The 23954-nt window shown below is 39.2% G+C and overlaps 1 protein-coding gene across 1 annotated transcript in view; it reads left to right on the plus strand.

Annotated features, from left to right (window-relative positions):
- LOC127429829 (cilia- and flagella-associated protein 299-like) overlaps positions 1-23954 on the plus strand; it is a 124298-nt gene that overhangs the window by 89517 nt on the left and 10827 nt on the right. The window lies entirely within an intron of this gene.

Genomic DNA, 23954 nt, shown 5'->3' on the forward strand with positions numbered 1-23954 from the left:
GCTCCGCCCCACCGCGAAGCCCCACCCGCCGGTACGTCTGACGAGATTGTCCCTCCGGCCGAGATGAAGAAGGGGTTTTACAGCCCCTACATCATTGTACCGAAAAAAGGCGGTGGGTTGCGGCCAATCTTGGACCTGCGAGTACTGAACCGGGCTTTACACAGACTCCCGTCCTAGATGCTGACGCAAAGACATACTCTAGCGAGCGTCGGCCATCAAGATTGGTTTGCGGTGGTAGACCTGAAGGACGCGTACCTCCACGACTCGATTCTACCTCGACACACACCCTTCCTGCGGTTTGCATTCGAGGGTCGGGCATATCGGTACAAGGTCCTCCCTTTCGGTATGTCCTTGTTCCCTCGCGTCTTCACGAAGGTCGCAGAGGCAGCCCTTGCCCCGCTAAGGGAAGTGGGCATTCGCATCCTCAACTATCCCGACGGTTGGCTAATCCTAGCTCACTCTCGGGATGTGTTGTGTGCACACAGGGACCTGATGCTCTCGCACCTCAGCCGACTAGGGCTTCGGGTCAACTTGGAAAAGAGCAAGCTCCTCCCAGTTCAGAGCATCTCTTTTCTCGGTTTGGAGTTGGACTCAGTCTCTTTGACGGCACGCCTCACGAACGAGCGTGCACAGTCGGTGCTGACCTGTTTGAAGGCGTTCAAACAGAAAAAAGCGGTTCCACTGAAATTTTTCAGAGGCTCCTGGGGCATATGGCATCCTCAACGGTGGCCACTCCACTCGGGTTGATGCATATGAGACCGCTTCAGCACTGGCTTCAGATTTGAGTCCCGAGATGGGCATGGCGCCACAGGACACATCGCGTGGCCATCACGCCGATCTGTCACCGTCTCTTCAGCCCTTGGACCGACCTCACGTTTCTACGGGCAGGCGTTCCTCTAGAGCAGGTCACGACAAATGCCTCCAAAACAGGCTGGGGCGCTGTTTGCAACGGGCACGCAGCCGCCGGCTTATGGACGGGCCCGCGGCTGCGTTGGCACATCAACTGCCTTGAGTTGCTGGCAATTCTGCTCGCCCTGCAGAGGTTCCGGCCGTTGATCCAGGGCAAGCACGTGTTAGCTCGGACAGACAATGCAGAAACAGTAGCATATGTCAACCGTCAAGGCAGTCTGCACTCCTATTGTATGTCACAACTCGCCCGCCATCTCCTCCTCTAGAGTCAGCAGCACCTCAAGTCGCTGCGAGCCACTTACATCCCGGGCGACCTCAACACTGCAGCAGATGTGCTGTCATGGCAGGTTACCCTCAGGGGAGAGTGGACCCCTTTTAGGGACCAGGTGGTGAACCTGCAAGCGCTGCCCCAGGAGGAGGCAGACCCAGTCGTTGCTGTGTCCGGTGCGCACTTTACGCAACTATTTGGATCACACGCAGAGCTTCAGAGTCTCTGAGCAGCTCTTTGTCTGCTTTGGTGCACAGCGGAAAGGAAGCACTGTCTTCAAGCAGAGGATTGCCCACTGGCTCATTGACGCCATAGCTATGGCATATCACGCCCAGGACGTGCCGCCCCCCGGTAGGGCTACGAGCCCATTCCACCAGGGGTGTAGCAGCCTCCAGGGCCCTGGCCAGGGGTGCCTCTCTAACAGACATTTGCAGAGCAGCGGGCTGGGTAACACCCAACACATTTGCGAGGTTCTACAACCTCCGGGTGGAACCGGTTTCATCCCGTGTAGTGGCACGCAATATAAGCAGATAAGTCCAGGATAGCCAGCCGGGTGTATCGCTTGCACATAGTGCCTTTCACCTCCGTGCACCATTAACTCCCAGTAGTGTTCACAAACTATGTTCCCTGGTTGACTTCCTCCGAGCCCTGTGGCAGTCGAGAATTCGGAGAGACTCGCTGCTGGCCCAGTACACGTGCTAACTAATAGCCCTGTTCTGGGGTAGGTGCTCCACATGTGGCGGTTCCCTGTAGGTAACCCCATGCGATGCATATCTTCCGCTAATTCATTTCCCCGTTGGCAAACTGCATCTTCCTTGGGCAGAGGCCCCTCTGCCACAGTCTCCATGTTTGTAGTAACTCCTCCCCTGTTGGGTAGGACCTACCATGAGACTTCCCCACATGACATACTTCCGACATAGCTCGGCAAGACCATGTGACGTATTCCCACTTAAATATCCCCCCTCTCTCTGGGCGAGGTGTGGTCTCCGCGGTGTCCTCCCCTTGGGAGGGACACCCCCCGACTAGACCTGGTTGGCCCAGTCGGATAATCCCCCTTTTTTTCAGGGAGTGGAAAAAAAAGAAGGGGAAAAGAGGCCATGACTGGGCTAGACTGTCTCTATCTTTTGGTTAGTCAACTTGTCCCCAAAGGGCCGTTCAACACTCATAACTATGTTGGGGGAGGTTACGTGTCAGCCTGGTGCGCTGGCTACGAGGCACACAGTTGTCTGCCCGTCACACACCGCCAGTTTACATAACACAGTTCAGCCAGTTGCGGCGTTTTGTATAGGGACCCCTAGTGTCACTACATCGACACAGTGTCAAGTGAGTGAAAGATAAGGAACGTCATTGTGTACATTGTGTTACTTGTGTAACCTCTGTTCCCTGATGGAGGGAACGAGACGTTATGTCCCTCCTGCCACAACGCTGAACTACCCACTGAAATGGCCGGGACCTTGTCTCGGCTCCTCAGCATAAAACCTGAATGAGTGGTTGCATACCAGCTCCTTTTATACCCGTATGTCCGGGGGAGTGGCATGCAAATACCACTCGCCAATTTTCATTGGCCTTTTATCAAAGACCAGAGGTGTCTCGGGCTCCCAAGAGTGACCCCCATCAGGGAACGAAGGTTACACAAGTAATCATGACGTTTATGCCAAAGTTTGGGAGTAACGGAATACATGTAACGGGATTACGTATTTAAAATACAAAATATAAGTAACTGTATTCCATTACAGTTACAATTCAAATAATTGGTCATTAGAATAGTTACATTCAAAAAGTATTTTGATTACTGAAGAGATTACTTTTTATTTTATTGTCATTTGTTTCATTTAATATTTAGTCCTTTCAGATGGAAAATATTTATACATATAAATGATGTGATCCAAAGTGCATTTGAACGGTGGTGAAACACTTTCTTAGGATGTGTTACATTCATACGAGCAGATAGAGAAGTAAGTTTGAAGTAAGTTTGGAGCAGAAGAAATAGAAATAAACCTTGTGTAAATTATCAGCTTTACGCTAAGCTAAAATGCTATTTCTAGCCATTTTACATGCACGTTACCAGGCATGATCATATTTCTTATCAAGAAAATTCACATTGGATCATAATTTCTTTTTTTCTAGTAAGACCTTTGATATTAGGAGAAAAATCATATTCTTGATAATTATTTTTGTTTTGTTTTCCTGTAAAAATTTCTAAAAATCCTTAAAACAAGATCAATTTGATTGATCTTGTTTTAGAAACAACACTGCATAAGATATTTAGGTTTTTCAGAGAATGTATTTTTAACATGTGTATTTTGTCTTACTGTACTGGCAGAGTTTTTATAGTCAAAACAAGTGAAAAAATCTACCAGTGCTGAAGAAGTAATCCAAAGTATTTAGAATACATTACTGACCTTGAGTAATCTAACAGAATACGTTACAAATTACATTTTACAGCATGTATTCTGTAATCTGTAGTGGAATACATTTCAAAAGTAACCCTCCCAACCCTGGCCTTACAGTCATGGTAATTACAATATTTCCATAGTAAAACCATAGTTAAACAATGGTATTTGTATCGTAAATCCATAATAACCGCAAAATTATGATTTTTATTTCCTGAGTTTTCGGTTTCCTGTATTATCACTTTTGGTTTCACTACAAAAATCGTGGTTAATAGGGTTACTGTAGTAAAACCATGGTAAATGTATTGCGAGAGTACGTATTGCAAAACCAATGCTAGAGAAAACACACATTTTTGTAATTGGACTTTTGACTCAAAACATTATATTTACTGAGATTTAGCCCATGTGACAAATTCCCAATAACTTTGCCTGCTCTCCTCCATTTTAAACTGAACAAATTACTTATTTAAAGTAATTGTTACTTAAAATGTAATACCTGGTCCCTCCTGAAAATGTACATGGGAGAAGACAATGAGAACACTGCCAGCTCAGTGTTTTTTTGTTAAACAGTACATGGGTTAATAGCATTAAACTTCCTGTTTAGCAGACGATCAGCACAAGGAAGCATGTGATATTTACATTGGAGTAGTATATGATCCTTTGAAAGGAAACTCACACACGTCGGCTATAGAGCATATTTTCTTTGCCCTGTCATATTCAGCTGCTACTTATTCAGATTGACTCCAGTGCTTCATTAGGACAGGCTCAAGCTGAAACAAACCTGATATTGTAAAAGAGATGTGTGTGTGGGCGGGTTTGGTGGTTTATGAGGACATTTGTTTAGGTCACAAGCTGGTAATTACAAGGGTATTATGCTATTAATGTGGTTTATGAGGACATTTCTAGTGTCCCCATAATTCAAATCGCATAAAAAACATACTAAACTATGTTTTTTTTGAAAATGTAATTTATTTTGTGAGGGTGAGGTTTAGGGGTAGGGTTAGGGGATAGAATCTATAGTTTGTACAGAATAAAAATCATTATGTCTATGGAGAGTCCTCATAAGGATAGCCGTACCAACGTGTGTGTGTGTGTGCGTGTGTGTGTTGCATTGTGTGTTACATATCATAGATAATTGCTGCAGTATATTGTTACGCATTTGTTTTCCAGGAATGTGTTCTGGCAGCTTCTTCATCTTGCATTTAAATTTTAGTCTCTGAATAATTTTTGAGGCCAGCAACTAAATAACCAGAGGATTAACATTATTTCTAAAGTGGAACCAGAAAACCCATCACTTTACTTTGAGTACAGTCAGCTGCAAACAGCAGCCCAGTTTGCTTTGATGCTTTTAGCAGCCATTATGGATGAGATAAACAAGATGAACAGTGGGATCATCATAACTTGTAGAGAAAGTTGTTTTGTAGCACCACATCACAGATTGGAATGATTTATCAACAAATATAAATTCTTTAAAGGGATAGTTACCCTTAAATGTCCAAAAATGAAAATTCTGTAATTATTTACTTACTTTTATGGTGTTCCAAACCCATATGACTTTCTTTCTTCTGTGGAAGACAAAAGGAGATGTAAGGCAGAATTTTAGCCTCAGTCACCATTTACTTGTACTGCATCTTTTATTCCATACAAAAAAAGTGAATGGTGACTGAGGCTAACATTCTGCTTAACATCTCCTTTTGTATTCTTGGGAGGAAAGAAAGGCTTAGAGCGACTTAGAGTGAGTAAATTACAACAGAAATGTAATTTGTGGATGAACTATTCCTATAAATGATATCACATCTACTTTTATTCAAATGTTGTTTAGCGAAAATGATCATGGATCACCTAAATCAGGCTAATCCCACAGAAACACCATGTGTACATGTTGTCTGAATGCAACTAAACAAAATCTTAAGGGATTGTTTATAATACCAGTCAACAGGAAAATACACTTTTAAAGAATGCATGCTTCAGGGTACTTAACACATGCTTAAGAATGTTCCTGTGCCATGTGAGTAGGGAGGGAAATTCTAACATCTATAGATAAGATCATTTAAGTTTGTTTTGTAAATGTATAGCAGTTGAGGAACAATCTACAAAACATGTTACACAGTCGTTACTATGTCTTAGGTGTGTTTATGTTTAATCAGTTGTTTTGACTCTAATTTACTACAAAAAAGCAGACAAAAATAGCATTTAACTCATAGCAAATAGTAAAAGTGATATACTGTAGTCTGTTTGAATTGTCTAGTGTGTATCCTTACTAATCAATGTGGATTGAAATGATATTGCAAATCTTTTTTCTAAACAGAATAGCAATTGCAACTATTCTTTCAATATGCACAGCATACATATGCATCATAAAGTTATTGGTCTTAGTGTAGTAGTAGCCCAATATTACTTCATAAATGATCACTTTGTAGTCCTTTTCAGTGGGTGGTGGTGGTAAAACTCAGCTGTGGTTGTGGTTGGTGAGCTTTAGCCATGTTTACCCATTAGTCATTATGCTAATAAAGTTATTCATGCCTTATGCCTTCAATACATTGTCAATCCATTGCATTGAACTCATATTCTGCCATATGGTCCAGTAGCACAGTTGTTTCTTACAGTATACATGTTTGGAAGTGATTTCCACTCTGAGGAAGAAGTTAAGTTGAATGAAGTAATGGATTCAGTCCTCAATATAGGGCAAACTTGACTTCCTTCTTAAGCCTATCATGCTTTTCAAAGGTCTAATCATAACCTTGTCTCTCTACTGTTTATTTTTGTCTTCCTAACCTGTAATTACCGAACTAAGAATCAATCTTTAACAGGTCTTTTTGACCACTGAATGTATTATCCGTATTTAGTCTCCAATAAAATGCTACCGCATTTGCAAGCACTTATGCAGACAAATAACTATTTTTTTTATTTTTTTTTTTTTATCCTTTTATTTTCTGTGAGCCACTTGCTTGTGGTTTAGGGCATAGATTGTTGAAGTATGGTAAATAATTGATCAAATTAGAATGTTCAGATTAAATAAATAAGCTTCTACAGTACTTACTGTACATGATAAGTGCCTGTTTTGAAACCTGTACAGTATATACAGTACACTCACTAGGCACTTTATTAGGAACACTATGATTCTAATAAAGTGCCCAACGTGGTCTTCTGCTGTTGTAGCCCATCCGCCTCAAGGTTCACTACAATTGTACAGAGTGGTTATCTGAGTTGCTGTAACCTTTCTTTCAGCTCAAATCAGTCAGGCATTCTCCGTTGTCCTCATCAACGAGGTGTTTCCGTCCACAGATTTGCTGCTCACTGGATGTTTTTTGTTTTTTGCACCATTCTGAGTAAACTCTTGAGACTGTTGTGCGTGAAAATCCCAGGAGATCAGCAGTTACGGTCGAAATCAATGAGATCACATTTTTTCCCCATTCTGATCTGACAGCTCCTGACCTGTATCCCGATTGTATGCATTGCACTGCTGCCACATTAGCTGATTAGATAATTGCATGAATAAGTAGGTGTACAGATGCTCCTAATAAAGTGCTCAGTGAGTTTTAGGTGAAAAATTTATGTCTGCTAGTGTAACCCTTTTTGGCAGTCAAGGGCTATGCACTTTACACTTAGACTTGTCGGGAAAAACTGACAAAATCTTTTTTAGGTCCCCAAAAACAAATGGATTTTGTCCCATTTAAATCAAGAAATAAATTTGCTCATTCAACCCTCATTACTGAAATTATTTTCTTTTTCACAAAATTGTTTGTGTTTGTGAAATGTTAACCTTTAATGTATTAGTATATGACTCACTTAGAATAAACAATTTAAATGTCAAAACGATTAAGTGATAAAAGTTATGTATTGACATTTAAATATATTTGTCCCTGTTTCCATGGCTATTTGTAATCTTTGTTTAAAAAACTTATCTTTTCTTCTCTTTCATACTACTCTATGAGACTACTGCTAAATACATACCATCTGCAAATGACTTTATTCAGAGCAGATTGTAGTGGGGCTTTATGTGCAGAATGTGCCACACAAGTAGATATGGGCATTAGTCATCATGAGCTGCCCTGCCAGCCTTCACACTGTCATGCCACTTGCTCTGTCACACCAAGTAAATATAAATAGCACCACTAACCACATGCAGTCCAGTGAAAGTAACCCTATGCTTAACTGAATGCATTTGAGTTTTATGACAAAGGTTTACAGATGTGCGGCAAAATAATCTAATTTTAGAGTGTGACAAAATCATGCATTAAGAAATGCTTTTGTTACTTTCATTCTCCAGTACTTTCAAATAATGTTTTATTTCCTTACCATAATCATTGGTATCGCCTGCTTGGCAGAATTGTTCCAGGGTGATTTGACATCTGTCTTTATTTAGGATTACAATATACTTAATACACAAAAGAAATGATACTATGTAATAGGAACCAATTAATTAATGCAAAGCAAAGCGTTTTTAGGACTATCTAATGAGTAGATTAACCTATTCTGACTAAAAGGAAATTCTGAAGACAAACTTTATGTCAGTTTGACAAAGTAGAGCTCTAGCAAAAATAATGGAACACACAGCAGTGAAAACATCCATGAGGTGTTATTATTTTAGTCTGTGTAAAATATTTGGTCATTTGAGCTTCACAGTGTTGTATTAGGAGATTAAGAAAATAATTGAGAAGACTGATTTAGGGAAAGATACAAAATGAAATAAGAATTTCAGTTGTAGCATGGTGCTAAGTGCAAAGTTTGGTGGATTTCTCTTAAACAACAGAGTAACAGCTCAGAGTTAAAAGGAAAGTTCACCCAAAAATGAAAATTCTCTCATAATTTACTCACCCTCATGCCATCCCAGATGTGTGACTTTCTTTCATCTGCTGAACACAAACAGAGATTTTTAGAATAATAATTCAGCTCTGTAGGTCTATACAATGCAAGTGAATTGTGGCCAGAACTTTGAAGCTCCAAAAGGACATAAAGGGAGCATAAAAGTAATCCATAAGACTCCAGTAGTTAAATCCATATCTTCATAAGTGATAAGTGTGGCTGAGAAACAGATCAATATTTTTACTATAAATCTCCACTTTCACTTCCACATTCTTCTTTTGTTTTTGGCAATTCACATTCTTAATGCATATCACCACCTACTGGGCAGGGAGGAGAATTTGCAGTAAAAAAGGACTTAAATATTGATCTGTTTCTCAGCTACACTTATATCACTTCAGAAGACATGGATTAAACCACTGGAGTTGTATGGATTACTTTTGTGCTTCCTCTATATGCTTTTTGAACCTTCAAAGTTCTGCTCACGATACACTTGCATTGTTTGGACCTACAGAGCTGAGATTTTCTTTTAAAAATCTTTGTTTCTGTTCAGCAGAAGAAAAAAGTCTGAAAGAAATCTGGGATGGCATAAGGGTAAGTAAATAATTAGAGAATTTTCATTTTTGGGTAACCTATCCCTTTAATGGATGTCTGTGGAGAATAGCAGGAATGGAAATGAAAGGATGTTAAATTGTGAGTGGGGTTGCAGAATGACAAATTCCCCTAAGTTGCATTTAACGTGTACAAAATCAAATGGTTCAACAAGAAAGTTAGTTAGAGGAGTAAAAGGAAATGCACGTGAGCTTGCAGTATATTTAGAAACATTTTCATACTTGTTCTAAGCTGTCGTAGCAGACAAGCAACAGAAAGTTTACCAACACAATTTTGAACTAGTTGAACAAAAGTATAGTGAGGTAAATAAGTTGTAAGGGAAATTGTAATAATAAAGTGACTTAAAAGGGGGGAATCTTAGCTCCTCTACATAGCTGTTAACACAAGTTCAGAGGAGGAGTGTTTTTTTTTTTTTTTTTTTTTTTTTTTTTTTACCATTATCAGATCTTCATGTCTTATCAAGACTTTTCAACATAATGGGTAATGATGCCTAACATAAGAGGAAAATATGTTATGAAGATCGCAATGATATTAACATTTTAGGGTGGAAATTACACATTGCACTCCACCCAGTGCTTTGAAGTCATGCATAATTTGTTTGCTTTAACAAATTTCTTTCTTTCTTTCTTTCTTTTCATCTTTCTTTCTTTCTTTCTTTCTTTCTGATCTTGTACTTTGTTGGACATCCGATAATGAGATCTTTAGTGATAAACATGTTTTTTTATTTATTTATACAGAGCTTAAATAGACTGCATAGTGCTATCATTGCTTATGTCATGAGTTGAACTGACAAACATTATAGACCTTAGCTGTGATCAGTTTGTGGTATGTGGTTCCATTTAATTATATACTGCATATATCCCAGCATAGATAAATGAAAAATGATTTTACTGAAGATTTCTATACAGTTTCACTCTGGCCTTAGTCTGCAATTACCGTAATCACACCGGTTTTAAACCATGCCATAGCTTGTAATAATCTTTGCTCACAGCCAAATTACTTGACCACTCTGAATGCAGTCCTAGCATTCTCCAAATGAATCCCCCAGGCCCAAATGGGCAGATGAAAAGCATTCTTTAACCTCTAACAGTACAGTAAATATCACAACACCCAACCTCATTTCATCACTATTGTGTAATTTACACATCAAAGATTAGTTTAACCATGTTGGATAAACTTCTGTGTGGCGTTTTTTCAAACCAGAATAACCACCCCAAAAGTCACTGCACACTTTCAGCAAATGAAGGCAGCGAGTTATGCACCATTATGCTGGACAGTGCAATGTAAAAAGAGGCAACCTGCAATTGTTACCTTAAGGAGCTATTTCTAACTGATCATACCCTTAGAAATTAGTTTTTTTTTTTTTCTTTTTTTTTTTTGGTGTAACCTAAATAGTCAGGTTGAATCAGACATGTTAATAATATTATTGATTTGAAACAAACCAGTTCATTAAGATGCTGCCACATGAAGCACATTTTTAGGTTAACTTTTTTCAGTGTAATTAAGTTTACAAAGAGGGCCTGTTACTAAGACTTATCTAAATTAATTTATTCAGGGTTACTTTGCGATTTTCAAAAGCTGTATTTGTGACAGTTTGTATGAATTAACTCTCTGTTTTGTTTATTAAAATACATTAATAACTTTGAAATGCTGATGAAGTATAAAGTCATTATTTTATGTACTTTTGTAACCTTTTCCCCCTTCAACATTGCTATGTATGAATATCTCTCAAAACTGATTCAGATACTCCAGTGGGTGGTTCTGAGCAGCCATGCAGTCATTTAAAATATGGAAATTGGAGAAAAATCTTAAACCCTTTACACAGTGCTAAAGTGCAAGGCACAAGCAAGGCATTTTCCAAGAAATAGAAGAAGGGAAAATAATTGCTTCTCTGGGGTTTTTGTATGTGTTCTTACAGAGGCCGAGCAGACAACACCCCCCTTTTTATTTTTTGTTTTTTCTTTCTCACCCTGTCTTCCCCTCTCTCCTAAAAAAGCTGCCTGCACCTGTGTGGGCTCTTTTTAACACCTCCCAATGCATAGCATAATCACACGTCAGTCTGATCAAAGTGTCCAAGATCTGTCTTAAGCAGAGATATTAGATTTCACCTGTGATTATATTATGTGTAGCTTCTGCTTAAATTCTCTCTTTCTGGCCCTCCCTCTCCCTGCTGATCTTTTACAGTGTTGGGCCACCTGTAGTTGTGGTATTATATGTAAAAAGTCCAATGCAGGAAAAAAAAAACATTGCAAACGACAGCTAACCCACCCGGTTTGAGCCAGTTTTGTAGTAACTAATACTACGAGCCCTCACAGTCATTCCATGTGAATTGATAATAGAGTCCAGTCTGCAGGGCAGAGGAGAAGACCATCCTTTGCACACTGGCCAGACGAGAGAATCTAGTGTTCACAGGGCAGGAATGTTATCACGGTGCATTTGGGACTGGCCCTCCTAATTACAGAAGGGTAAGTTTGGTTAGGCCAGAGGCACTATGTAATTACTATGATTGCAATGCCTTAGACCTGAATCTATCCTGGCCTGCCATTTCTTTTAAAGAAGGAGGCCCAGAAAAGACATGCTGTGTGTTAAGTATATTAAATGTGTAACTTGGATTGTTATAGAGGACGTGGGCTGAGCAGTGATGAAATGTAAAGATCGTTTAATGGTAGTGATTGACAGTTGCCCCCATAAAGACACCAAGCCCCATAATTAACATTATGCGACTTGGATATGTGTCCAAGAGCTTCCTGATGTGTTATAAAACAGCTACACATTACTCTGTCAAATGTACTATATAAACAAATGCAGTCTTGAAGTGAGTAAAAATCATCTCATAATAAGTAAACTGTCAGTTCCAGCATATCTCCAACAGCTTAGCTGTTATAAACTGTCCTGCTTACTGTCATTGCACAGAAAGCTGTTCTAAATTGCTCTCTCTCAAAGTCGCTTAATCTCATCTCCAGCTGCATTAAATGATTAAACTGCACTCTTTAACCTCGTGCGACCCCACGTACACATGCGTGGATGTTGTATTTTGGCTTCGCTATATGCAACTCATAATTTAAATTAATTTAAACTGACTGACCTCAGTTAGGGAGACTCTGTGCTGTTAGTAAAGGGTTGTCATGTGAGAAAAGTCATGTGATCAAACAACATGGTGCCGACAACAGCAGAGTTTTTCTTTGGGAGAAATGCCAACAAAACTACATTTGGTAAGAAACCTAATTATGTTTTTACATAGAAACCTGTTTGAGTCAAAAGATTAGAGTCTTTACCGCAAAATGCCACGCTGCTAAACACAAAGTAATGTGTACTTTAGCACATTTTTTCCTTAGAAATCCTATATTTAATATTTAATGTCACATTGAGAATCAATAAGTTTATCCAAAAGCTAAAAAAATTTATTTATTTCAGAGGCTTTATATGTATTTAGGATTAAAATAAGGTGCATTTCAAACTGTTCTGAGACCAGTGCAGACAGACAGCACACTAGAGGTTAAGTCATACACTAAATAGGGAGCAAGGCAGCAACTTATACCTTTCCAATGCAGCTAAGTGCATTCTCTCCTAAAATCCGACAAAAGTTCAGTTTCAGGCTGCAGATGATGTTTGGATCACTCAACAAGTTTGGCAGACATTGGGCAATGGTAACCAGTACATAGATTCAGAATTTATAATGTATAATTTTATTTTAATATGGTTGGCAGTGACTGGATGATGCTGGCCATTACTGTGAATCAGATTTATTTATGCTAATTTCTGATGTAATGTCTGTAATGTCTCAAAAACATGAATAACCAACACTCTTGGAAACATAATAAACAATTTATTTTTTAAATCTGACTTTCTATAGCTTGGTATTTTAAAAATTTCACAACTTAGTCCCGCTGTCCATATATGTTGCCATCAATTTTTAGGAAAACTTTTTGCTCAATTTCTTTTTTTTTTTTTGTTTTTGTTTTTTTGGCATGTCTATTAGGAGCTACTAGTTACAACTCAAAAAGAGAGATGGAAAATGCACACAGCAGTCATGCTAAGTGTTTAATATAGAAATGTACAAATTAAATATTAAACTATGCTCTTTAAAGCACAAATTGCAAACCTTTTAGGACAAATACAAACTAATCCGTTTAAGTTTGAAAACTCAGTTTTCAGTTTCCTAATGTTATTTATTTTCCTTTGCATTTTCAAACCAAAACGGATTTGTGTGGATGTGGCCTTAAATGGATCTTTATAGAACCATAAAGAGTTCTATTGCTCACTTTTTTGGAACCCTTAAAAGGTTCCATTTGGAACCCTTAATAATGGTTCAATCAAAAGGGTTTCATCTTTGTAGCCAGATGAAAAGGTTCTGTGTAGAACTTTTCAGGGGCAGCAAACACGGGATCACAATTTTATGGATTTAGTTTTTGTTTTATTGCCAAAACATGTAAATGAAATAGTTCATATAAATGGATACTATATTTATAGAAGAAATGCCAATGGCCATAATCTTTCTTTTATATAGAAATGTCTGGCATAAAGGGATCTGAAGTTAAGAAAAACCCTATAATTTTATTCAGAACTCTAATGAACCTGTTTTTTTTTTGTTTTTTTTAACTATGTATATGAGCTTCATTTCTTTGCTCTGCTCTTAGTTTAACACATCCTTCTCAAATAACAGGAAGGCAGTGCATTCCAAAATAAAGTTGTTTACAGCCACCTTTTTTGTCCAGCTGAAGAATTCAACAAGCTTAATTTTTACACAGAATTTCCTGCTACATCCAGGCAGGGGACAGATGGCTGCTGTGTGTGGTTTTAACCCAAAAACATTACACTTTAGTAACATGTGACTCATTTATCATTCTACTCCATTCATAGAAATATTGAGGTCAATTGCATCAGACTTTCCTCCTCCTGAGATTCAACAGAAGTGGAAACCCTGTAATATTGTACCATAAAAACCATAAGTTAAGTTAAAACCATAGAAACAGATGTTCAAGACGGACAGATCAGATTTGAATTAATCTTCAAACTCAGCTACTGTTTGCATGCCTTTGTTTAACTAAATTGAGTTTTTAAGTAAATGTTCAACTAAGGTCTGGTTATCTTGCCGTGGAATACAGAGCTCATTTAGCATCATGGTCTGAAAAATAAAGAGGGAGGTTATAAAGAAAGCAGGTCATGTGTCAGGCATAATTATCAGATTCACAAGCTTTACCATCTTGATAAAAGCCACTTGACAAATCCCAGTGCTACAGCTGGTCATGTGCACCTGATCCAGCAAGGACAACATGCATGTAGGTTTTCATCTTGCTGTTGATCTCTCATGCAAGAAAGAGTCTCTGCTGTCACGTCTGATAAATCTGCACAAAAAGAAATTGTTTTGAATGGTAGAAACAACCATGTGCCGTTTGTAACCTTAAGTCATTTCCATGTAAATGAACTATAAAGTGCATTTGTGTGCTACATCAAGCCCTTATGGTTATAGTTATATATATATTTGCCATTGCCATCATGTCAAATGCAAAATATGTTTTGTTATAAGACCCCAAGAAAAACCATGTTCTTGCAGAGAGCTTAATGTTTGTCGAGGTTTGAGTTTTAGCATTTTTGCATGTGTTCGGTCACCTCTGTTTAACATCTGCTTTGCTTTGCTTCATGTGCTTGTGCAGGTGGTGGCCTTCAGTAATAAAGACAGCTTTACAAACAAAATTGTTTCCTCTGTAGACAAAAGAGAATTTTACATTAGTTTACCAAAAGGATTCAGGTCCGCACAAGAAAGGCTGTGTCTCTGATTGTGGCAAATTTTCAATGCCTTCTCAAAAATAACTTTAACAGAACTTTAATAGATTTCATTTTTGTTTTTTACACCCTAAGACTTAGTGATTTGAGGGACAAAACATGAAAAATGTTTTGAAAATATGACATATAGATATAAAGTTCTTCTAACTCAAGGAGCCGAACAGTGTAAGTTGTTCATGGCCTTCCCTGCAAAAATGTTATTTTTTTCCTGTCTGTGTTTTGTACTACCCTAAAATGTGTAAGAATCTTAAAATGTTATGACTTAGGAAAAAAAAGTGTGATAAAATGGATGAGCACTTAATCCATAAATGTCAGTCTTTGGAAAAGTTTCTCACAGCTTCTCAAATATGGAAGTCCATATGTCCCAGAGGGCTGCGTTGCTCTGCACATGTTTCAGATAAACTTCAATTTTCCCAAAAGTAACTTGGAAGCCAAAATAATGTGGAAAATGGTGTAGTAGTGGCACTGCTGGGGAAAGCTGCCTGTGTGTAGTCACATTGGTGTAGCAAATCTCAAAAGAGACTTAAACTTCACTGATTTGTGTGCTGCCACTTTTGTTGACCTCAAGCGTTCAGCTTTTGAAGCTGTAATTCTCCACATAACTTAGCTGTGCTTTTAATTTAAGACACTTTTCCCTTAACAGTGGATACACTTCCTCTCATATTCATCTGTACGGACCTCTGAACGTTGCATTATAATTAATATTATCTGAAACATTTCCCACCTGCTGCACGTACCTCCTGCAATATATGCATGAGTTGTTTCTTTAAGAAATGCTAGTTAGTATGTTCTCAGATTAGATTTAAGCATTAAAAAAGTATTAAAAAACATATTTAAAACTCAGTGTATTACCTTTCTTATAGATTCAGACCCTTCTCAAATAAACAGATAGATACTTTGGTCAGTTTAAATATGAAAATATATTTTGATACAGTTCTTCCCCAGAGTGTTGTTTCATAATTGCATTGTATACTGCTGTATATTTGTCCAAAATTGTGTACACAGGCCTTTAACTGATATACATTCACTAAGCACTTTTTTTCACCTTGTAATCCTACTTACTCATGCAAGTATCTAATAAGTCAATTGTGTAGCAGCAGTGCAATGCATAACATCATTCAGATATGGGTCAAGAGCTTCAGTTAATGTTCACATCAACCAGCAGAATGGGGGAAAATGTGATCTCAGTGATTTCGATTGTGGCATGATTGTTGGTGCCAGATGGGCTGGTTTGAGTATTTCTGTAGAATGGTGCCAAAAACAAAAAACATCCAGTGAGCGGCAGTTCTGCGGATGGAAAGCCTTGTTGATGAGAGAGGTCGACAGAGAATGCCAGACTGATTTGAGCTGACAAGAATGCTACGGTAACTCAGATAACCCTTCTGTACAAATGTAGTGAGTAGAATAGCATCTCAGAATGCACAACACATCAAACATTGAGGTGGATGGGCTACAGCAGTTGAAGACCATGTTGGACACTTTATTAGGACCATACTGTTCCTAATAAAGTGCTCAGTGAGTGTATCTGCAAAGACCTCTGCCAAGGCCTTATGTTAAATAATACACAATGTTTCTTGCCATTTAACAGACGTGAATTATCATCTTACAGTACATGTATAGTAGAAACAGTCCTCTTCAAGTCTTTTTCAAGATGACAATGGACAACACAGTCTCATGACAACTAGTAATTATTCATACGAGATGGCGAAATCTTAGGATATTGTACAGCTTTATTCCCATAGAGACCAACCGATCAACAGACAAATACAATACAGGCATCACATTTTAGCTAGCCTCCTATAGCCAACACTTTATCTTAAGATAAAGTGAACAAATTTTTTACTCATCATTCCATAACAATTTATGCAGTATATAACTGATGTATGTCAGTAACCTTTAATACGCTTCCCTTGTCTCATTCCCATCCCTGATGTTTTCTTTCTTCCGTGGTACACAAGTTATTTTCCTATTAAAATCATGGTTAGGTTTAGGGTTTGGGTCAAAGGTTACACTTTATATTTAGGTTTTGAATTTGAGTTAGGGGTTAAACTTAGGAAGTTCATTTATTTTTCTCAATGGGAGTAAAATTCATAAAAATATTTTACAAGCCAACTCGATCTCACCATCTCATACCATTATTAAGACTTTTCTTGAGATCGGTTTGCAATCGACCAAAAATTTGAATGACACTGCATTCTTGCGCTCACCTTGCACTCATGATCGTATCAAATATTTGTCCAATAAAATGTTTATTGGCTATTTATAAAAAGCAACATGGCTTTGATACATCCTGCCCTACTTTCTGTTTCAATAAATAAATTGTCAACACAGATAAAAATAAAAATGTGCTAGTCAAGCGTTTACATAGGGCCTTTTATCAAGCTTTCACCACCCCAGCAGAAGGACATTTCTTTGATCATTTTAGTGGACTAGTATACAGGTTTTTATAGGAATGCCTTTATTTTTTCCTGATTAGACCTTACAGAAGAGGCTTTGTACAGGGACTTTGAAATTCAAATTTGTTTCATTCTCTTTTGTGGGGAACACAGAATTACTATTAGAGAAGTGAGATATCAACTGCTAAAATCTAAGATTCATCCCTATCAATGGGGCAACAAAAGATTGATTTAAATATTAAGGTGGCATTATGTTTATAAAGCTTTAAAAAAATTACAAAATAGGAACACATTTACAAACTCAGTCCTTTTAATTTGATGAATGTAAGTTAAAGCCACATATTTTGTGGTTTGGGCTGTACCAAGACAATCTATCTGTTTAGATTTTGCTCTACTGTTTGTCTGCTTTACTTCTGCCACTCTTGGAATTGTCCACAGTTGTTGAGCCCCATCCCAGTCCTCAGAGTGGAACACTTCTGGGTGTTTTGTAGATGGTTCAGAGGACACCTGCTTAAGCTTTATTTTCTTGCACAAACACCCAAGCACAATGTTTCTGACTGAAAATGTCAAGCACATGAGTAAACATCTACTTAAATATCATCTCTACTTCAAGCTCTTTATAATCAACGAAATTTTTTTTCTGCTATTTTGGGAGGGCATTTTGAAGTACATTCTTTTCCTCTCACGACCACATAGCTCGTCGCAATCCTATTTCCGTATTTCCAAAAAGTCCTGTCATAGCTCTACCACCTGGTTTGAATTTGGTGTCCCATGGTAACAAGTCTTGATCACTTTCATTTCTTACTTACTGTCATTTTTTTTCTAGTGAATATCTCAAACACTATTTTTAAAACTCATGTGATCATACAGAGCACAAAAATTCTCTGCCAAAATGAGCAACCAGTCTTTCAGTATGGTTAAGTTGTACATTTTTTTGTTCCTTGTGCCAGGACATCTGTCTTCTGACACACCCTGTGATTATAAGAAAAAGGAAGCAGCATCCTTTGATTATTTTCCTTCATATTGCACACATTTTCACAGAAACTGAAGTTTGTCAAAGACATTAAAAAAAAGATGTTTAAAATGTTGACTGTCAAATTAAATTTATTTGCTGTAGTGGCTCTGTAAGCATTTTGCACACTGATTCTCTGCCAGTATAACCAGGTAAGAAATGGCCAACAACTATAACTTTGTCTCCTTAAAACCCCCTTAAACGCTGTAGCTCTATCCAGTCAGTTAAACATTCAGTCAACACATTATGTAAGGTATAGTATCTATATTCTTAAAAAAAAAAATGGGTGCGGGGGGGGGTGTGGCTGTGGTATGTGTATCTTAGTACCAGTTCAGCCAGGAGCACTTTGGCAATAAAAAGTGTATTGTATGTTAGATACAATAATTTTACTTTGGCTGTATTGTTCCATTAATGGGGGGGGGGGGGGGGGGGGTTCTTCTCCAGCAGTTAAAGGAAGTAGAGGGAAGCTCTACAAGAACCCCCCCATACTGCAACCATCAGCAAGGAAAGCCTAACATTTGGCAAAATATCCAAAATAGGTCTCTCTCCACGCCTTGTCGTGACCACGCTCGCTGTCTGGAGTTTGTGCTGTGAATCATATGAAGTTTATCTCTATGCCTGATCTCTGAGAGACATCTTGAATATTATCCATTTAGTGACTTGGGTAACAATTCCTCAGCTGGCATGCACGACAGTAAATGGAATGTCACTTATGCTATGTAGGCTAAAGCTTGGCACCTCTAAAGGAAGGCTCGGTTGTAATCAACAATGACAAAGTTGTAGGTAATACGAGGTCAATTGCAAATTTTTTAAGAAAACCCAGCCGCTTAGATGTATCAAATATATATGGCTGCTGCATCTGAATGTAGTTTTGCCAGAGACAATTTAGCTGAGACAGGCCACTTCTTTAAAAAAATAAAGTGAGGATTGGAAAGCCCAACAAAGGAGCTCTAGCACCCGGTGGTCCATGTATGTAAAAGGAGTACCTCCTTACATGTAAGCCAATCACCTTAGGATATGGTAATATCTTGTCATGAGCCATGCATGCAGAATAATTTCACTTTATAGAGATTATTTAACAGATATGTCACTCTATTAAAATGAATGGGAATAATTGGAACACTCAACCGAGCAGCTATGAGCGCCCAATGGTCAATGGATGTAGAAGGGAAGTCCCGCCTTACAGTTAAAGAGCCAATCACCTTCCAGCCAGGTCTCCTAAGCAACCAAATTGGCCCAGTTGCTAGGGAGGGTAGAGTCACATGGGGTAAACTCCTCGTGGTCGCTATAATGTGGTTCGTTCTCGGTGGGGCGCATGGTGAGTTGAGCGTGGTTGCCGCGGTGGATGGCGTGAAGCCTCCACACGTGCTATGTGGCAACGTGCTCAACAAGCCATGTGATAAGATGCGTGGGTTGATGGTCTCAGACGCGGAGGCAACTGGGATTCATCTTCCGCCACCCGGACTGAGGCGAATCACTACGAGACCACGAGGACTTAAAAAGCACATTGGGAATTGGGCATTCCAAATAAAAAAATAAAATAAAAAAAAGAGCCAATCACCTTTAGATACGGACATCACCTGTCAATCTCTAGAATGCACATAAGCTATCCACCTTTTCTTGGGGCAATTTACTGGAGAAACTAGGTGGTTGGAAGTTCCACCAGAAGTCATTCTACAGCATTCCCTAGCTCTGGCTGCAGTCATTTTTGACCCTGTTTACAACTGGTAATAAGATGCGTTTCTGATGATCCTATCGCAAATAGTCAGCACCAAATATATATGTAAACAGGGTGCACATTTTTTTGTTATTGGGTCACAAAAAACACATACAGAAGTAGTCAAAGCCACTTCACATTTGAGGTTTAAAACGGCGTCCTGATTCCTCCCGGATGGCAGCGAAGCTCCACCTCTCACCCGTGAATCACCTGCCAAACAAAGTTTAAACTTACGTGCAGATTTAAAGTAAATAACCGACTGATCAGAAAACTTGAAAAAGAGATTACATACCCAGGATGAGAACTTCACAACTCCTCCTCAGTGTGCCTGTATGATTTGAACATGCAGCATGACACGATGTATGTCCTCATGAAATCACACATGCTCTCCTCAGAATCCCAACACCACAACAAAAGAATGAATGGATGTACACCACAACAACAGCAGTTTACTTGACAAAGGAAGTAATGCCCATGTTTCTCACTAAGCATCACAGGACGTAGGAGAAGGCTGATACCTGCCGGTAAAATTGCTTTGCATAACATAGGTAAAGAATCACAATTTATGATACCATTATTGACAGATTTAATAGATGATTTGAAGTATATTCTTTAATCATAGTTTTTTACCTACCGTATTTGATATTTGGGCTTTCTCCATTCAAGTAGAGCTGTACTGTTATGACTGGAAATAGCCTTCCGAGCGTTCCAAAGATATCCTATAGTGGACTAAGTTGCTAGATATACTGTGGCTTTATACACTCTAGCGGCTGCATCCGGCGAATATGATGAGTTCCTCTGGCATTGACCTCAACGTAATGCTTAGTAGTTATAATACCAGAATATAGTGATATGGCTTATAAACTATCAGACAAACCCAGGATGCACAGCAGAATTATTTGCTGAAGCCAGAATATTTCCTAACATCAGCATGAAAGTAAAGTAGTAGTGAATCGTTCATTGCTGCTATGTGTTGTATGGACTGAAATAAATCTGCTTCTTTACAGAGATTGTGACGATGCGGTCTTACTTTCTTCATGTGACTCATTCATGTGTACCTGCATAATTCCGAAGATGCCTTATAATAAATATTTCCAAGCGATATTCATAAGCCAATTTGTATACAATATCTGCGTAACTGTTACTATGCACCACTAGGAGAGAGAATGCTCTCTGACAAGACGGAGAGTAAGTTTTTTCTTTTCTCTCTCCTAGGTGAACAAAAATGCCGTTGGTGTAGAAGTTGAAGAGAATTTACCAGCTGCTTTAACTCTTTGCAGTTTGAGTAAGATGGAGGCATGTCAGATGGTGCCCAGGACTGTTCTTATCCGCTCCTGATTTCATGCATCCTGCTTGCAACTTTGAAAAATGAAGGCAAAAGCTATAACAGTAACTATATGTGCTCAACCAGTGAGTTTATGAAATCATAAATAATATGTTGATATTTATTGCCAGCTTGTACTATAAAGCAGCGTGATGAATGTCTTTTATCGCTAAAGCTGGAATGACTAATCTCAGAAGAGGTCCACATTCAAAGTTGATAATGGCAACACCCTGGTTAGCTGAGAATAAGGTGGATAGCATAATATAGATGCAGCAGAATATACGATACCATGTTGCCTCACCACGCACCTCTGCTGCTGACTGATAAAAGATGTGTTATCGACGGTCACGTTTAAGGAAAAAAGGGCTCCAGGAAATGTATCTAGACCTTAATTTATCAACAATGATGAACTCGTGACCAATAGATGCAATACAGCGATTGTGTGCTTGAATAGAGCTTGGAGAGGTCGTTGACGTTGACTGGTGAATGTACTTTTTGTGAAATGTGCGTGTGAGGGGCATGCAAACTTGGTGATTCATCAGCAACACTGCAAGCATGATATAACATTTAGATCATGAGCAATATCCTCATTAAGCTGAGGTTGCATGGAATGTTGCAGCTAGGTCTTTCCGGAGATGGAGAATGAGTGTTTGCTGGGGATGTGCTAACTCTGGCTGCTGCTACCATCCACTGCAGCCCGTGGAAGTGAAGAATCGGTGGCGGATGAATGACGATCGCAGTCCTGAGTTCCAGGAAAACAGGAATGGCTGTTCATGGTTGGGATTGCAAGCGGCCTGGATGTCGAGGCTGTATGTTGCGTGTCTAGATGCCAACAGAGCTGCACCTGGGTGCAGGATATATTCCACTTCTCTGAATTCAGAATTGAGTGTCCTCGAGGAAATCCTTGAAGATCGAAGGCTCCACGATTATCTCCAGGCTATCCATCATGAAGGAGTATGGTAAGACAAGCTAAATGTGTTAAGTGTAATGGGAGCATGCCGTGTCGAGCCGTGTTGCTAGCTTGGTTTGTTGTCAGGTGCTTGGCTAGGCTGGTCAGAATGCTGTGTTGAATATATTATAGGCTGTCCTGATAGATAGACTACTGTGGAGGAAGTAGGAGGATGTTTGTTTGAAGTTCTGTGACCTTGTAGATTACTTCTAGTCCCTTTTAGTTAGTGAGTTTTCTACAGGCCATCCTGGCCAAATGCAGTTCTGGCCGATCCCAATAGAAGCAGAACACCTCAGCATATCTGGACTCACCACTGCATCTATTGCACAAGCCGCACTATGTGAAGTCACTTCCAAGTCAAATAAGCAACGCCCCCCCCCCACCAAGGAACACCTAAACTGGGACAAGGGTAAGCCTGCCAAAAAAAAAGGACTCCGACCTCAAGCATTCTTCTCATCCAGGTTATGTTTTCATTACCCTGACAAATTTACACAGTTGTTAGTGATGGCCTGGGATTCCTCCTAAAGAACAGCCCACCAATAATAAACATTGGCCAGCTGACACCCTCAGACACCTGCAAGCCTCCCTGACAGTGCAGGATTGTTCCCAGGAAAGGAGAGCACCAAGAGGCCCAGCTTTCCTCTGAAAGTGTTATCCATTCAAGAGGGTATCACTGTACCACCTTGACGCACACGCCTGACCCCTGAAATGCATGTGTCAATGGTGGTAAATCCTACCAGAGAAAACACCCTCATGAATCAGGCAGACCAGTGAAAAAGGGAGACCAAATTGTCAACCATCTAAATTAGCTGAGCAACCAGCTAATTTTAGGCTGATTTGAGCTGTTTGTTTGTTTTTTCAACAGGGTTATCTTTTAGATGTTGATTTTTGACAGTTTTGAATTAATATTATAAGTGTCAGAGAACCAAATTACCTCTGTCCATGGTGCAGTAGAGTTTTAGAATTAGTTGTCCTGTCGGCACAACTCTGGCCTCTTTTTTATTCAACAATAACAGATGTATTCCATAAGTAATGTTTGCTGATGAGAGACTGGTCCTAGATCAGATTGAAGAGGCAACAGAAAAAGGGGAAACTTTCTGAGGGGAGAACACCTGTTCTGTGAAACTACGGGAAGCTGATGGAAACAGGCAGTTCCACATATCTGTTTTTTATCACTCTGCCTGCTGACTTATGAGGGCGAGAGGAAAGCTTTCCACCAATGTATGACTGTGGGCTAGAGGGTTTTGATTCCTCTTCTGCAATCGAAAGATGATCTGCAATCTTTGCTCTGCCCACTGTAATTCCTAGCCCTCGCATGTTGATTTCTTTTCAAGGCTGACAGGGGAGCGCAAAAGCCACAGATAAGGTAGCTGGATCAGCCCCTGGCCAGCTGTGAACTCGATAGCATCTGTTTAAAGCATCTAAAGAGGAGGAACGTTCCTTTTAAAGTCTGCCGTTCTGGTTATCTCACTTTTATCCTGCACATGTAAGGGAAACCCACAGATGGCCAGGGATCTGACAGAACTACAAATGTGATATCAGTAACCGTGATATCAAAAAAGGAAGATTTCACAAAAGTCTGTCTCTCTCTCTCTGTCTCTTGGAGGTAAACAGACAAGCCAAAACAAAGATCCTCTTCACAGCAAATGTTGATGGAAGTCATTCTTTTATCTTTATCATCCAGACAAAACAACTGTTGATTGTGTTCAAAACTGTACAAAGTTTGTATACTGTCTTCAGATGTCATGCATTGTGAAAGGACCCTTGCAAACTAGCAGTCCTTCCTT

The sequence above is a fragment of the Myxocyprinus asiaticus genome, chromosome 3 (assembly GCF_019703515.2).
Source record: "Myxocyprinus asiaticus isolate MX2 ecotype Aquarium Trade chromosome 3, UBuf_Myxa_2, whole genome shotgun sequence".
Classification (NCBI taxonomy): domain Eukaryota; kingdom Metazoa; phylum Chordata; class Actinopteri; order Cypriniformes; family Catostomidae; genus Myxocyprinus; species Myxocyprinus asiaticus.